General features: G+C 34.7%; 1 long non-coding RNA gene across 1 annotated transcript; it reads right to left on the bottom strand.

Annotated features, from left to right (window-relative positions):
- Positions 1-23: 23 nt before the first annotated feature.
- Positions 24-2,166, bottom strand: LOC134840428 (uncharacterized). The gene is made up of 3 exons (XR_010162421.1): positions 1,989-2,166; positions 1,505-1,731; positions 24-128 (listed from the first exon to the last, which is right to left on the bottom strand). It is a non-coding gene; the product is annotated as an uncharacterized LOC134840428 (long non-coding RNA).
- Positions 2,167-17,661: the final 15,495 nt, after the last annotated feature.

The following is a 17,661-nucleotide window of genomic DNA, read 5'->3' as shown; positions in this document are numbered from 1 at the left end:
GCGAGGTTTTCCGTAATACGATTGCAGTTGACATCGTTCACTCGATTCACATCAGTGTGTTGTGCCTTGATCTTTTTTGTTTCATTTGATAAAGAAATTGTCAGGAACAATAGAACGACAACCAATGTCTAAATAATTGAAAAAAAATACCAGTACAAGCAATAAACTAAGAAAAAAAATTTATTGGAATTGGGCTTCTCGTGCAGTTTAAAAAAAACACAAAAATTGAACTATCCTCCATCAAATGCCTTATAACTTTTGTTTCTCTTAGTGAAAAACAGTTTGAGTTTGACGAAAGAATTAGTTTCAATTAATAGTTTTTGATTCAAACTGTTGCTTGTGATCATTCATTCTTTTTCGCGCCAACATGACTAGTTTTGAGGGGGGAGCGCGTGCCAAGAAAACGCAATTTTTCGGTCAAAATTTTTCAAAAAGTGCCTAAAAAGACTTTTTTGGTCTGTTTTTTGAAAAACTTGCCTGCGGCGCACAACACTTTTTACACAATAGGGTCCTTATACTATTTTAGGAGAGTTTGGAAAATCAAATTGGTCGACTTGAAAAAAGTCCACGAAATTTGCATTTTTTTTTCTCGAAAACACCCCCCCCCCCCAGAAAACTTTCTGCGCACGCAACTGGGTTCAAGTTATACCATTTAAAGTATATTTCAAACGCTCTTATTCATCAACTTTCCTTTTATTATTCACAAAAACAACAATTGTTTCGCGTCACTGACACACTGGCAAAAAATTTTTTGAAAAAAGTCGTGGCTTATACTTGCGCTCATCTGTTTTCATTTTCCAATCAATTTAGTTTATGCGAGCTAATGCTTTTGATAAAAATTCTCACAACTTTTTTCAAATGAAAGTTCAATCAACAACCCCGTACCCAGCAAATACTTTTGAAATGTTTAGAAAAACATATAATAATCTGAGCTATGCTTAGTGCTTTTGAACAAAAAAATCTATCTCTTATCTGACATTAGAAACAAGCAATTTCAAGAGAAGTCTAAGCTCATTCCACCGCTCTACCATTTCATGCTAGATCTAAACGTTTTGAGTATACAAAATAGTGTAGCATCATGATGAGTTAAAAAAAATTCCCTCTGTCACCTCCGGTATAAAAGTATAGTACTGTGTACTCTAGCAGGGGCGGCGGATCTAGGATTTTCTCGAGAGAGGGGGATTTTCAAAAAAAAAAGTTCGAAAACTTTTTCGACCGTTCTTTTAAGATAGATCAATCTAATTTAATGATATCTCACGAATGACTTATAAAATCCCGATTTGACCAAACTTTCTGCTCCGCAGGCAAATTTTAGAAAAAACGGGCCGAAAAATTGAGCTTTGAAAAAATTTGCTAAAATTATATATTGGCGCCAAAAGCGTCTTAAGAAAAATGGGCCAAAATGCCGCTCAACTGTCATCATGTATCTTTAAAAACGCTCGCTCGAAATTTCAAAAAACTTGATTAATTCCCAGTTTAATTCCATAGTTTGATTTGCACTTACTGCCAAAACAACAACGGCAATCACCAATGCGATCATCATAGCCATGAAACATTTCACAGGCCAATTATTAGCTTGCGGCTCTTTGTCTTCCTTCCGTCCGCCGCTGCGCTGAGTATTCGCCGGCTCCTCGTAAACATATTTGCTACCGGAAACCTGCTCATTTTGTTCAATGTTCGCCGACTCCTCATAAACGCTATCTTCTCGTTTGTTACCGGAAATCTGCCCATCTGCATTAACATTACGAGTCCAAACTGTGCACTGGATAGGAGCCTATTTTGTGTCTGTATGTTCCTGGATTCAAGAGACAAGTCTTTGAACATGTTAAAATTTTGTCGAAACAATCAAAGGAAATGAAAGAACAAAAGAAGAACAAAGGGAGCGTCCTTGTTGCGGAATCCGCTTACAATGCACAAAATGCACAGTTTGGCCTCGTAATGGATGTTCGAGTTAGATTCAGTATTTTGAAGTTGGAAAATAACGTCACCAGTCGTTGTTTTGAAAGATGCCATTTGCGTGTTGTTTATTAAAAATATTGGTTACCCCTTTTTTAAATGCGCTTGTAAAGTTTATGTGTAACCACTGATATCAAGAACCGTTCTCTTATCTATCTTTTTTATTTACTGTACAAACGTTCAAATAGTTTTATGAACGACTAAGAATCTGGCGCTCTACCTGGCTTATGTAAAAAAAGCAAGTTAGCTACTCTAAAATATCATTCATAATCCATTTAAAACTATTTTTTGGTAATTTAATCAAATGCGCTCGAACTATTATTTACGTCGAGTTAAAACTAGTTTTAATGTACTTTTATCAAAATACCATAAATATCTCTGATCATATCAACTGTGACTTAAAGGTAATTTAAGAAAAATGCGGTATAAAAAATCTAATTGTGATTCACATGCAGAACATTGATTTCTTGCAGATTTTTTTTTGCGGTTCTCATCTAAACCGAAGACATTGTTTTGCTTTCCGTATACGGCGGCGCTTCTGGCATGGTAGGATACTGCTGATAACCCCCAGAATCTGAAACTGGGTACGGAAGCAATTGCTCCTGCGAACTTTGATGAGGTTGGTTATAAGACTGACCCCCTGATGGCGGGCAAGGATTTGGGTTCGGCTACTAGTTGTTGTAGGCCCCTGGATAATGTCCAGGTGCTGCTGATTGGTTGGTGGGTTTGTACTGGTACCCTTGTAGTATGTTTGGGTTTTAGTAGTTGGGAGCACATCCAGGTGCAGTTGGGGGCTAATGTTGCTTGGAAAACAAAAAAACTAAAACAAACCAAAATACAAAGATCCTACACATTTCTCAAATGGTCGGAACAACAGCAAAAAGTCTAGTGAACATTGGCAAAAGTAGATTTATCAAAAAAGAATCTTGGAGACACAGGGAGCTCTATGGAGCTAAGAGCTGTTGCAAAATAAATTATTCCCGAGATCGTATCCCATGTATTAGCTCTTTTTCATGCTTTTGGTTCTTTTGAAGTTGTGCACCATTGTCAGAGCAAAGTTGATAGTAAAACTGTTTAATAACTAACATATACACCAGTGGATAAAATAAAGTGCAGATTCTGAACTTTTGTCTCTAAAATGCATGTTTTCGCGTATGATTTGAACAAAATTTACTGTAAACTTAAATCAAACTTTTCACCCAGACCAATAGCAAATGATCAGAGCTTCCCTCCGTGAAATTTTTCAAATTTGGTTTCCAGGACTTAAATTCACAGTTTTTTGGGTCAGAACAGGCCATTTTAACAATTCACTAGGTTTTGCATCGGTGTGAACTTCTTTATGAATGAGTGGAGAAAAATATTTTCAAGCGATTTGAAACATTCTAAGCAATAAAATTGATTTGTTCAGTATTCATTTATTAGTCTAGAAATTTTTTAGTCTATGTAAAATTTTGTTGAAATTCTTTGTCAAAGATGTGCGAAATCATTCTTTGACCCAGGGCTGGATCTAGAATTTTCTCGAGGTGCCAGGGACGGATTTCCAAAATTTTCCAAGCTCTTCAATTTTCAAGCTCTCCGCAGGCAAAATTTTAAAAAAACAGGCCAAAAAAGGCGTTTTAGGCATTTTTGGAAACTTTTGACCTAAATATCGTGTCAAGGCGCTTCTAGAAATTTATCAGGGACAGTCAGCCAAAAAATGGACATCTCAAAATAGAATTTGGGGGCTCCTTTGGGTCACCAGTGGTTCGAATCCCCGAGGGAGGAGAGCGTTGAACACAAGCGCTTTAGAGATAAAACCCAAGTTTGCGCTTATTTTTGTTCACCATTGTATATGCTATTTTCAACAAAATTCAAGTCAGCTATTGGACGCGTTACTAGCCATTATTTTTACAACTTTGGTTACACCTTTGACTCAAATTAGTTGTCCAAAACATGATGCTCTATTTTAAGAATTACAGGGTTCTCCTGTTTGTATTACTCCCCTGATATACTGCTCTGTTGAAAATTGCATCCATCAACTTTCGCACAGTTTTGTACCCCTGATCCTAAGAAAATCATATTTTTAATTTTCTAGAAAAGTTCCATAGAATTTTTATAAATTGTACCTTGATTTGCCAATCAATAGCGTAGAAAAGAGACAAGTGTTTCTGAAAAATTAGGTCACCAAATTTTCTGCACAAGGTTTTAGCGTTTTGGCAAACTCTCCACTCAGAAGAACGACAAAAAACTACGAAAAAACAGTCCAGACTTTTATATTTTGTATTGACTAAGCTACGTTTTCTTTATCTTGCTATCGTCAAGCAGACCGAACTTCAGACTGACGCAGATGGACACGCGTGAAGTTTTTGCTTTCGAAATACAGTGTTGATTTAAATTATCCGGACAAAACGAACAAAACTTGAATTTTCAAACGCGTTTTTCTCAAATTGGGTTAAGATAGACAAAAAGTGAAGAGAACAAAAGTTGCTTAGAATTTCACCAAAATTAATATGAAGCCACTTTTTCTCCGAAATTCTCAACAAAAATTTTACCCCAAAAATGGGTCATTTTGGCTTTTTTCAATCAATCAAGAATTACGCGGAAACTACTTTGTTAATTGATAAAAAAATTATATCACAGGAAGCCTCTTACGCAGTTCAACAAAGTTTAAGAAGGGTTAAATCTCCAAAAACCAGTATAAGAGAAAAAAATTTTCACTTGATAATCAATAAATGTGATTTTTACTATATAAAACCCAGAATCTCTGTTTTAAAATATATTATCTTATATATTACTTTTGTTGAGAATTTCGGAGAAAAAATGGCACTATATTAATTGTGGTGAAATTCTAAGCAACTTTTGTTCTCTTCACTTTTTGTCTATCTTAACCCAATTTGAGAAAAACGCGTTTGAAAATTCAAGTTTTGTTCGATTTGTCCGGATAGTTTAAATCCGCACTGTATACAGTGCTGATTTAAATTAACCGGACAAAACGCGTTAAACTTCAAAGTTAAAACGCATTTTTCTCAAATTGGGTTGAGTTTAGGAGAACATTTATGAAGACAAAACTTGGTTAAAATTTTAGCAGAAGTAATATGGTAAAATTTTTGTTGCGAAGTTCGGGCCCAAAATTTTACCCAAAAAGTGGGTCATTTTGGTTTTTCTTAGTTAATCAAAAATCACGCCGAATATACTCAGTCGATCACAGACATAATTGTATCAAAGGGAGCCTCTTATGTAGCCCAACAAACTTTATGAAGGGTATTCTCTCCAAAAGAAATTTGGAAATTGTTTAAAAATTGTTTTTAAATAAAAAATTGGTATTTTATATAGTAAAAACGACCTTTTTTGTCTATCAAACAAAAATAAATTAACTAACCAAATATTTTGGAGATTATACCCTTCTTAAAGTTTGTTGGGCTATGTAAGAGGCTCCCTTTGATATAATTATGTCTGTGATCGACTGGGTAATTTTGGCGTAATTTTTGATTAACTAAGAAAAGCCAAAATGACCCATTTTTGGGGTAAAATTTTTGGGCCCGAATTTTGCGAAACAAATTTCAGCATATTAATTCTGCTAGAATTTTAAGCAAGTTTTGTATTATAAGTTTTCGCCTAAACTCAAACCACTTTGAGAAAAACGGGTTTTAAATTTCAAGTTTAACGCGTTTTGTCCGGTTAATTTAAATCAACACTGTAGCAGTGCTTTAACTATTATCAGTAAAGTGATATATAACATATGTTTTCAACATGTTTTCTTGCTGTGTTTGAAAAAAATCGTCTTTTGTTATGGCGCAATTTATAAAAAAAAATTGTGCATTATTTGGAAAACTATTGAAAAATTTGAAAAAACAAGTGCAATATTCGGATCACTTGTGCAATATTGTTACTAAACTTCTCAATCAACGATAGAAGAGTATGTTTTTGCTGTTTCATACCTGCTCTTTCACGACAAGTCATGAATAAAATATGAAATATTAGAACGCATGAAAGAGAAAAGAAATCATTTGCATAGTTTTGAGCACTTTTGCGAGCTTTTTTTTGAAAGAAGTCAGATAAAAATAATTGAAACAGCAAAACAAACAGAAATAGCAAAAACATATTTCTCAACAGTTAGAACATAGTTGAAGATGGTCTCGGCCTTGGGAATTTCGTGTCCTCAGGCCGCGCTCTTTTTTTCTCGGGCATCTTTCAACTATGTTCTAACTCAGAAAAAATCACCTAATAGCGTGAAAATTTTTCAAGGGAGTGTTTTTTTTCCGTTTTTTTCTTGCATGTGGTTCATACCAGATAATTGACAGCTTATATTATATCTTGTAAATTGTTCTTATCTCGAACCCGCGTGTCTCGATTTCATCGCAAAATTTCTCGGTCAAATTATAGCTGTTCTCCTAAATGAATCTTATTTTCGTGCTTTGTTAGAACATCAAATATTTGAAACAGATAGAAAAGACTACGTGTTGGTCAGAGCGTTTTACACTAGTGGACAAAATTAAGCGCAATTTCAGGATTTTACTCTGTAAACGGCCTGTTTTTAATGTTAATTTTGAACGACATTTCATTCCAAATTCAGTAAAATTTTTACATTGACCGAGAGCGAATGGTCAGAGCCATCATCAGTGAAAGTTCCAATATTTGGTTTCAATGACATTCCAATGTAATCCAGATCCAAAAGTACCAGTTTTCCTCACCTGAACAAAATTTTTTACTTCGCGTGGATAAGTAACAAACTGAGTTTAAGTCTGAGTTTAATAAAAGTTCACGCTGATTGTTTTCATTGTCATTTTTTGATATATTTTCTTTGAATATCAGTAAATATGTATCATGCGACGTGGAACATTCTTAGTAAAAAAATGAATTAATCAATGTAAACTACTTACCAAATTCGGCTGTTTCTTTTTTTTTTCACGCAAAGTCAAAAATTTAGTCTAAAAAATTGTTCTATAGAAAAAAGTCTGAGTTTGCGCTTCGTTCTCTAGTGTATCTGAAAGTTTGCACCAGCTGTTTAAGTTTTTCTCAGATACTTAGCTTCAATATACCAGCAGTTAATTAGTTTTTCTAATTTTCGAAAACATCTGTCCAAGGTTTTTTTAAAAAACCATCGTGTGTTTTAGAACAAAGCAAGTTTTTAAGTGAGATCATTTTTTTCTTTGATTATTTAAAAAGCGGTGATATGGTTCCTTTCGCATTTATCATATCAGTAAGCTAAAAAAAACAGGTATCTAAAAAAATGTGTCTTTAGTGCGCTTTCCTAAACCTTTACCTGCTTTCGCATACTGAATCTACATTAGCGGGCAAATTAAACTCAAAATTACGTTTTTCAGCCTAAAATGCTTTTTTTTAAAAAAATTTGGACAACAAAATCTAAAACTTAATCAAAAACTGACTGCAATTGATCTAAAGTACCTTCTTTTAGAGCATCAATTTTTTGGTTTGAAGCTCTAACAAAATTATTTCAGGTTTGAAAATGTCAGTTTTTACTAACTACAATAGGCTTTTTCAATGATGTTAACTTGGAGAGGATGCTAAGTTGCAGATCAATTCCATGCAAAAACATAGACAAAAATGGATAAATTTTGTCTAAACGGTTTTTGAAGTTGGGCAAATAAAACAGTATTAACATAGCTTTTTATGTATTTTTATCTTCTAGTGTATCATATCAAAAGTAGCTGATAATTTCTCAGAGAAAAAATTCTTTAAAATGTAGCAAGCGATATGATTCAAATAAACCTTTTTGAATCATTTTAAAGTAATAATTTGGACAGATTTTTTGAGTAGTTAGATGAGCAAATGGTTCAATTTATTTAGTGCAAAAAAAATTAAATTGCTTTGAAAGTTTGTAAATGCCCTATGTTAACTTTTGCCTTTTGCAGCATGTTGCTTCAATGGCAAAAGTTCTTTCTTGGACAAGCGAAATAAAAAAAAATTCATTGGTTTTTTACACAGTCACATCTAACAGTTTAAATAGTTTGGTTAGACACTTTCTAAACTAGGCAATTTTATAGACTGGGCGACAATAAAGAAGCAACGTAAAGTTTGTTTTCAGCGAAAAACTTCTTCATGATATAAGTTTTGAGACTTTGCAAATTCGATTGATTTCTCTGATACCTAAAACAGTTTTTGAGAACTTGTTTTGAGATAACATTTTAAATGATAGTTTGTGATGTCGAGCTCTGACGTGTCTTCTAATTTCAGGTCTACCACAGCCTGACCAATTTTAACTGCAATAATGGTACCACATGAAACTTTTAGACGCATAAAAACGGCCTTTTCCTAACAAAGAAAGCTTCGCGGAACAAAACAAAACCAGACCGGAACCACATTTAAAAGTATTTTTAAGGCAAACATAACGTAGAACTTTTTTTGTGTTGTACCGTATTTCACAAATACACCTCTAAATACGTTTTTTTTTTTGCATGTGAAAAATCAACAAAAATGGACAAAAATAACTCAAATTTACGTTTTTTTCTCCAGAATGCTGTTAATTAATCATGTTGAACAGCATTTCCATAGAATTTCAACAAGAAGTCCACATTGACCAAGCTACCCCTATCCTGGTTGATATGAAATTTTTTGAAATATCAAGAAAAAGTAGTCCAATTTGGTTCTAACTGGTTTTAATTTGGTTCTTTAAGAAAAAGCAGTCTAACTAGGCGAGAGTTTTAGAGAGTTAAACACATTTTAGAGAATTAAAGCCATAGTTTGCGTTTAATTTTGTCCTCTAATGTATAATTCGATCCAATGCGAGTTAGTTGGTAAAATGTCATCAAGTTTGGAAGATTTCACAATTGTTTCAACCTCTTTTGCTCGTTTCTTACTATTTTCGTTACGTTTTCAATGTTGCGCAGCTGAAAAAAATAGCTATAACAAACATAAATTGTTCAAACCCTGTTGCTTGAGAAACATTTCGTTTCCTGATTCTGACTCACAAAAATTCGAAAACTTTTTTTATGTGTCAGGGAAGACTAGTAGATTGCAAGAGTTCTCGGGAAATTTAAAGGGTTTTATTGTGCGTCCTTTACTTAATTTTGCGTTTCAAATGTCGCTTATTGACCTTTTTATTGCTCTGAATGTTTTTTTTATCGAAAAAAGTTGAAGTCAAGAAATTTTCGAACTCACCCAACGACCGAGTGGAGACCCAATAGACAAACTTGTTGACGCGGAAGACAAACAGAAAGAACAGAAATACGACAAGGCCGGCGATAAAGGGGAGAGAACAAAGAAAGTGCTGACAAAAAGGGCAATGACTTGGGGGTGAAAAGGTAAGGGTAATTCAAAAAGAAGGCTTTTTTGGTTCTAATCTTTTTTTTGCTTCGAGCCCGTCAATGAGGGTGAGACATAACTTTGCTGTTTTTTCCCCTAAAATGAGGATTTTTAAAATGCCCTTGTAGGTAATTTTGTGTTTTATCTTTTTGAACCCCCAGTAGTCATGATTTGGGATTCCAAAAAAGCCTGTCTGAATTCCATGCGCACTTTGCTTGATTTTTAATCAACTTGCACAGCAACAGGTTATCGCATCCTTGCCATGACTGGTATGTCCTCTTTGTGTGTCTTCTACCGTGCTATTTAACATGACATGCCTTTTGGTATATTTACCACCTCATATGCAAAACTAGTTCAGCGGTGAACCATATGCGAACTTTTGTACCGTGTAATTTTTGCTCTACGGGCATAGTTAAACATATCCCAAACTTTCTTCGTGACCTCCTTTTTATTTTGCTCGTTGACTTCCTTTTGTTCTCTGTAGAGTTCTCTGTGCACTCTGGCCCTGGGCATTTTCCTCGCCTGCTTCTTCTTCAACCTCTACTTGCTCGTCAGGAGTTTAATGCTGCCCAATGGCATGGGCACGGAGGGAGTGGTGATGATGCTCACTGTGTAAGTGCCTTATATCTGGACAATGAAATTAGAAGGGGGCTTGCGATCAATTTTTTTACTTGAAATATATGATCGCCATGCCAAATGATGTTTGAGTTTATTGGGTGGCGATGAAAAAAGAACGCTACGGCGTCAAAAGGCTTCAAAAGTTAGAAAGGATTAAGAGCTAGAAGAAGTTTTTGGAAAATTTTTTGGTTTGGTGATTACACACTACGAGCATAACTTGCTGTTGCACAAAACTCTCGCTCGGTAATACTTTATCCTTCCTGTTGTTTAATTGTCAATCAACATAGATGACACACTTAACTAGGTTGTGTTTTTTTTGGGTTTGAATTTTGATTTCTTTTCTGATTTTCTTTTGGCTACAAAAGGTTTTTTCAATGGTGTTAATTTGGAGAGGATGCTAAGTTGCAGATCAGATCCATGCAAAAATATAGATAAAAATGGATAAATTTTGTAAAAACAGTTTTTGAAGTTGGGCAAATTAAAGAGGAATAACATAACTTTTAATGTATTTTTATCTTCTAGTGATTCATATCTAAGTAGCTGATAATTTCTCAGAGAAAAATTCTTTAAAAAGTAGCGAGCGATATGATCAGATAAACTCTTTTGAATCATTTCAAAGCAATATTTTGGACAAATCTTCGAGTAGTTGGATGAGCAGTTGGTTTAATTTATTTAGTGCAAAAAATTTAAAGTGTTTTGAAAGTTTCTAAATGCCCTATAAAAACTTTTGCCTTTTGCAGCCTGTTACCTCCAATGGCAAGAGTTTTTTCTTGGACAAGCGAAATAAAAAAAAATTCATTGGCTTTTTACACAGTCACATCTAACAGTTTAAATAGTTTGGTTATACACTTTCTAAATTAGGCAATTTTATAGACTGGGCGACAATAAAGAAGCAACGTAAAGTTTGTTTTCAGCGAAAAACTTCTTCATGATATAATTTTTGAGACTTTGCAAATTCGATTTATTTCTCTGATACCTAAAATAGTTTTTGAGAACTTGTTTTGAGATAACGCTATAAATGATAGTTTGTGATGACGAGCTCTCACGTGTCTTCTAATTTCAGGTCTACCGCAGCCTGACCATTTTCAACTGCAATAGTGGTACCATATGAATCTTTTATACGCATAAAAACGGCCTTTTCGTAACAAAAAAAGCTTCGCTGAACAAAAAAAACCGGCAGGAACCACATTTAAAAGTCATTTTAAGGCAAATATAACGTAGAACTTTTTTTGTGTTGCACCGCATTTCACAAATACGTTTTTTTTGCATGTGAAAAGTCAATAAAAATGGACAAAAATAACGCGAATTTAAGTTTTTTTCTCCAGAATGCTGTTAACCATGTTGAACAGCATTTCCATAGAATTTCAACAGAAAATCCACATTGACCAAGCTACCCCTATCCTGGTTGATAAGAAATTTTTTGAAATTTCAAAAAAAGTAGTCCAATTTTGTTCTAACTAGTTCTAACTTGGTTCTTTAAGAAAAAGCAGTCTAACTAGGAGAGAATTTTAGAGAGTTAAGCACAGTTTAGAGAGTTAAAGCCATAGTTTGCGTTTAATTTTGTCAACTAATGTATAATTCGATCCAATGCGAGTTAGTTGGTAAAATGTCATCAAGTTTGGAAGATTTCACAATTGTTTCAACCTTTTTTGCTCGTTTCTTACTATTTTCGTTATGTTTTCAATGTTGCGCAGCTGAAAAAAATAGCTATAACAAACATAAATTGTTCAAACCTTGTTGCTTGAGAAATATTTCGTTTCCAGATTCTGACTCACAAAACTTCGAAATCTTTTTTTATGTGTCAGGGACGACTAGTAGATTTCAAGAGTTCTCGAGAAATTAAAAGGATTTTATTGTGTGTCATTTACTTAATGTTGCGTTTCAAATGTCGCTTATGGACCTTTTTATTGCTCTGAATGTTTTTTAATCCAATAAATTTGAAGTCAAGAAATTTTCGAACTCACCCAACGACCGAGTGGAGACCCATGAGACAAATTTGTTGGCGCGGAAGACAAACCGAAAGAACAGAAAGACGACAAGGCCGAAATGGACGACCATAAAGGGGAGAGAACAACGAAAGTGGTGACAAAAAAGGAGACAAAAAGGGCAATGACTTGGGGGTTAAAAGGGAAGGGTAATTCAAAAAGAAAGCTTTATTTGGTTCTAATCCTTTTTTTGCTTCAAGCCCGTCAATGAGCGCGAGACATAACTTTGGGCTACTGTGTTGTTTTTTTTTCACGCAAAATGAGGATTTTTGAAAAGCGCTTGTGAGTAATTATGTGTTTTGTCACACTGAACCCCTAGTAGTCATGATTTGAGATTCCAAAAAGGCTGGTATGTCCTCTCTATGTGTCTTCTACCGTGCTATTTAACATGACCTTTTAACATAACCTTTTGGTATTTACCACCTCATATGCAAAACTAGTTCAGCGGTGACCCATATGCGAACTTTTGTACCGTGTACTTAGTCCCCCTTTTTGTTCTACGGGCATAGTTAAACATATCTCAAACTTTCTCTGTGACCTCCTTTTTTTTTGCTCGTTGACCTCCTTTTGTTCTCTGTAGGGACCTGACGGTGTGTGGGTGGGTGTGTACGTGCACTCTGGCCCTGGGCATTTTCCTCGCCTGCTTCTTCTTCAACCTCTACTTGGTCGTCAGGAGTTTCATGCTGCCCAATGGCATGGGCACGGAGGGACTGGTGATGATGCTCACTGTGTAAGTGCCTTATATCTGGAGGATGAAACTAAAAGGGGGGCTTGCGACCATTTTTTACTTGAAATATATTATCGCCATGCCAAATGATGTTTGGGTTATTTGGGTGGCGATGAAAAAAGAACGCTGCGGCATCAAAAGGCTTAAAAAATTAGAAAAGGTTAAGAGCTAGAAGAAGTTTTTGGAAAGATTTTTGGTTTGGCTATTATACACTACGAGCATAACTTGTTGATGCACAAAACTCTCGCTCGGTAATACTTTATCCTTCCTGTTGTTTAATTGTCAATCAACAGAGATGACACACTTAACTAGGTTGTGTTTTGTTTTGGTTTTGGCTACAAAAGGCTTTTTCAATGGTGTTATTTTGGAGAGGATGCTAAGTTGCAGATCAGATCCATGCAAAAATATAGATAAAAATGGATAAATTTTGTAAAAACAGTTTTTGAAGTTGGGCAAATTAAAGAGGAATAACATAATTTTTAATGTAATTTTATTTTCTAGTGATTCATATCAAAAATAGCCGATAATTTCTCAGAGAAAAATTCTTGAAAAAGTAGCGAGCGACATGATTCAAATAAAATTTTTTGAATCATTTCAAAGTAATATTTTGGACAGATTTTTTGAGTAGTTAGATGAGCAAATGGTTCAATTTTTTTAGTGCAAAAAAATTTAAATTGTTTTGAAAGTTTGTAAATGCCCTTGTTAACTTTTGCCTTTTGCAGCATGTTGCTTCAATGGCAAGAATTTTTTCTTGGACAAGCGAAATAAAAAAAAGTTCAATGGTGTTTAGCACAGTCACATCTAACAGTTTAAATAGTTTGATTAGACACTTCCTAAACTAGGCAATTTTATAGACTGGGCGACGAAAAAGAAGCAACGTAAAGTTTGTTTTCAGCGAAAAATTGCTTCATGATATAATTTTTGAGACTTTGCAAATTCGATTGATTTCTCTGATACCTAAAACAGTTTTTGAGAACTTGTTTTGAGATAACATTTTAAATGATAGTTTGTGATGTCGACCTCTGACGTGTCTTCTAATTTCAGGTCTACCACAGCCTGACCAATTTTAACTGCAATAGTGGTACCACATGAAATTTTTAGACGCATAAAAACGGCCTTTTCCTAACAAAAAAAGCTTCGCGGAACAAAACAAAACCAGGCAGGAACCACATTTAAAAGTATTTTTAAGGCAAACGTAACGTAGAACTTTTTTTGTGTTGCACCGCATTTCACAAATACACCTCTAAATACGTTTTTTTTTGCATGTGAAAAGTCAATAAAAATGGACAAAAATAACGCGAATTTAAGTTTTTTTCTCCAGAATGCTGTTAACCATGTTGAACAGCATTTCCATAGAATTTCAACAGAAAATCCACATTGACCAAGCTACCCCTATCCTGGTTGATAAGAAATTTTTTGAAATTTCAAAAAAAAGTAGTCCAATTTTGTTCTAACTAGTTCTAACTTGGTTCTTTAAGAAAAAGCAGTCTAACTAGGAGAGAATTTTAGAGAGTTAAGCACAGTTTAGAGAGTTAAAGCCATAGTTTGCGTTTAATTTTGTCATCTAATGTATAATTCGATCCAATGCGAGTTAGTTGGTAAAATTTCATCCAGTTTGGAAGAATTCACAATTGTTTCAACCTTTTTTGCTCGTTTCTTACTATTTTCGTTATGTTTTCAATGTTGCGCAGCTGAAAAAAATAGCTATAACAAACATAAATTGTTCAAACCTTGTTGTTTGAGAAATATTTCGTTTCCAGATTCTGACTCACAAAACTTCGAAATCTTTTTTATGTGTCAGGGAAGACTAGTAGATTTCAAGAGTTCTCGAGAAATTAAAAGGATTTTATTGTGTGTCATTTACTTAATGTTGCGTTTCAAATGTCGCTTATTGACCTTTTTATTGCTCTGAATGTTTTTTTAATCCAATGAAGTTGAAGTCAAGAAATTTTCGAACTCACCCAACGACCGAGTGGAGACCAAAGAGACAAACTTGTTGGCGCGGAAGACAAACAGAAAGAACAGAAAGACGACAAGGCCGAAATGGACGACGATAAAGGGGAGAGAACAAAGAAAGTGGAGACAAAAAGGGAGACAAAAAGGGCAATGACTTGGGGGTGAAAAGGTAAGGGTAATTCAAAAAGAAGGCTTTATTTGGTTCTAATCCTTTTTTTGCTTCGAGCCCGTCAATGAGGGTGAGACATAACTTTGGGCTACTGTGCTGTTTTCTTTTCACGCAAAATGAGGATTTTTAAAAAGCGCTTGTAAGTAATTATGTGTTTTATCACACTGAACCCCTAGTAGTCATGATTTGGGATTCCAAAAAAGCTTGTCTGAATTCCATGCGCACTTTGCTTGATTTTTAATCAACTTGCACAGCAACAAGTTATCGCATCCTTGCCATGACTGGTATGTCCTCTTTGTGTGTCTTCTACCGTGCTATTTAACATGACATGCCTTTTGGTATATTTACCACCTCATATGCAAAACTAGTTCAGCGGTGACCCATATGCGAACTTTTGTACCGTGTAACTTAGTCCCCCTTTTTGCTCTACGGGCATAGTTAAACATATCCCAAACTTTCTTCGTGACCTCCTTTTTTTTGCTCGTTGACCTCCTTTTGTTCTCTGTAGGGACCTGCCGGAGTGTTGGTGGGTGTGTGCGTGCACTCTGGCCCTGGCCATTTTCCTCGCCTGCTTCTTCTTCAATCTCTACTTGGTCGTCAGGAGTTTCATGCTGCCCAATGGCATGGGCACGGAGGGACTGGTGATGATGCTCACTGTGTAAGTGCCTTATATCTGGAGGATGAAATTAAAAGGGGGGCTTGCGACCAATTTTTACTTGAAATATATTATCGCCATGCCAAATGATGTTTGGGTTATTTGGGTGGCGATGAAAAAAGAACGCTGCGGCATCAAAAGGCTTAAAAAATTAGAAAAGGTTAACAGCTAGAAGAAGTATTTGGAAAGATTTTTGGTTTGGCTATTATACACTACGAGCATAACTTGTTGTTGCACAAAACTCTCGCTCGGTAATACTTTATCCTTCCTGTTGTTTAATTGTCAATCAACAGAGATGACACACTTAACTAGGTTGTGTTTTTTTTTGGTTTGAATTTTGATTTCTTTTTTGATTTTATTTTGGCTACAAAAGGCTTTTTCAATGGTGTTATTTTGGAGAGGATGCTATGTTGCTGAGTAAAATATAGATAAAAATTGATAAATTTTGTATAAACAGTTTTGAAGTTGGGCAAACTAAAGAGTAATAACATAATTTTTGATGTATTTTTATTTTCTAGTGATTCATATCAAAAATAGCCGATAATTTCTCAGAGAAAAATTCTTGAAAAAGTAGCGAGCGACATGATTCAAATAAACTTTTTTGAATCATTTCAAAGTAATATTTTGGACAGATTTTTCGAGTAGTTAGATGAGCAAATGGTTCAATTTTTTTAGTGCAAAAAAATTTAAATTGTTTTGAAAGTTTGTAAATGCCCTTGTTAACTTTTGCCTTTTGCAGCATGTTGCTTCAATGGCAAGAGTTTTTTCTTGGACAAGCGAAAAAAAAAAAGTTCAATGGTGTTTAGCACAGTCACATCTAACAGTTTAAATAGTTTGATTAGACACTTCCTAAACTAGGCAATTTTATAGACTGGGCGACGAAAAAGAAGCAACGTAAAGTTTGTTTTCAGCGAAAAATTGCTTCATGATATAATTTTTGAGACTTTGCAAATTCGATTGATTTCTCTGATATCTAAAACAGTTTTTGAGAACTTGTTTTGAGATAACATTTTAAATGATAGTTTGTGATGTCGAGCTCTGACGTGTCTTCTAATTTCAGGTCTACCACAGCCTGACCAATTTTAACTGCAATAGTGGTACCACATGAAATTTTTAGACGCATAAAAACGGCCTTTTCCTTACAAAAAAAGCTTCGCGGAACAAAACAAAACCAGGCAGGAACCACATTTAAAAGTATTTTTAAGGCAAACATAACGTAGAACTTTTTTTGTGTTGAACCGCATTTCACAAATACACCTCTAAATACGTTTTTTTTTGCATGTGAAAAGTCAATAAAAATGGACAAAAATAACGCAAATTTAAGTTTTTTTCTCCAGAATGCTGTTAACCATGTTGAACAGCATTTCCATAGAATTTCAACAGAAAATCCACATTGACCAAGCTACCCCTACCCTGGTTGATATGAAATTTTTTGAAATTTCAAGAAAAAGTAGTCCAATTTGGTTCTAACTGGTTCTAATTTGGTTCTTTAAGAAAAAGCAGTCTAACTAGGCGAGAGTTTTAGAGAGTTAAACATATTTTAGAGAGTTAAAGCCATAGTTTGCGTTTAATTTTGTCCTCTAATGTATAATTCAATCCAATGCGAGTTAGTTGGTAAAATTTCATCAAGTTTGGAAGATTGTTTCAAACTTTTTTGCTCGTTTCTTACTATTTTTGTTACGTTTTCAATGTTGCGCAGCTGAAAATGAAAAAAATAGCTATAACAAACTTAAATTTTTCAAACCTTGTTGCTTGCGAAACATTTTGTTTCCTGATTCTGACTCACAAAACTTCAAAATCTTTTTTTATGTGTCAGGGACGACTAGTAGATTTCAAGAGTTTTCGAGAAATTAAAAGGATTTTATTGTGTGTCATTTACTTAATGTTGCGTTTCAAATGTCGCTTATTGACCTTTTTATTGCTCTGAATGTTTTTTTAATCCAATGAAGTTGAAGTCAAGAAGTTTTCGAACTCACCCAACGACCGAGTGGAGACCAAAGAGACAAACTTGTTGGCGCGGAAGACAAACCGAAAGAACAGAAAGACGACAAGGCCGAAATGGACGACGATAAAGGGGAGAGAACAAAGAAAGTGGTGACAAAAAGGGAGACAAAAAGGGCAATGAATTGGGGGTGAAAGGGTAAGGGTAATTCAAAAAGAAGGCTTTTTTTGGTTCTAATCCTATTTTTGCTTCGAGCCCGTCAATGAGGTTGAAAAAAACTGTGCTGTTTGGGCTACTGTGCTGTTTTTTTCACGCAAAATGAGGATTTTTACAAAGCGCTTGTAAGTAATTATGTGTTTTATCACACTGAACCCCTAGTAGTCATGATTTGAGATTCCAAAAAAGCTTGTC

Source organism: Symsagittifera roscoffensis, chromosome 2 (genome assembly GCF_963678635.1).
Source record: "Symsagittifera roscoffensis chromosome 2, txSymRosc1.1, whole genome shotgun sequence".
Taxonomy (NCBI): Eukaryota; Metazoa; Xenacoelomorpha; order Acoela; family Convolutidae; genus Symsagittifera; species Symsagittifera roscoffensis.
Note: the sequence above shows the minus strand (reverse complement) of the source record. Positions and strands in the feature narration are given on the sequence as shown.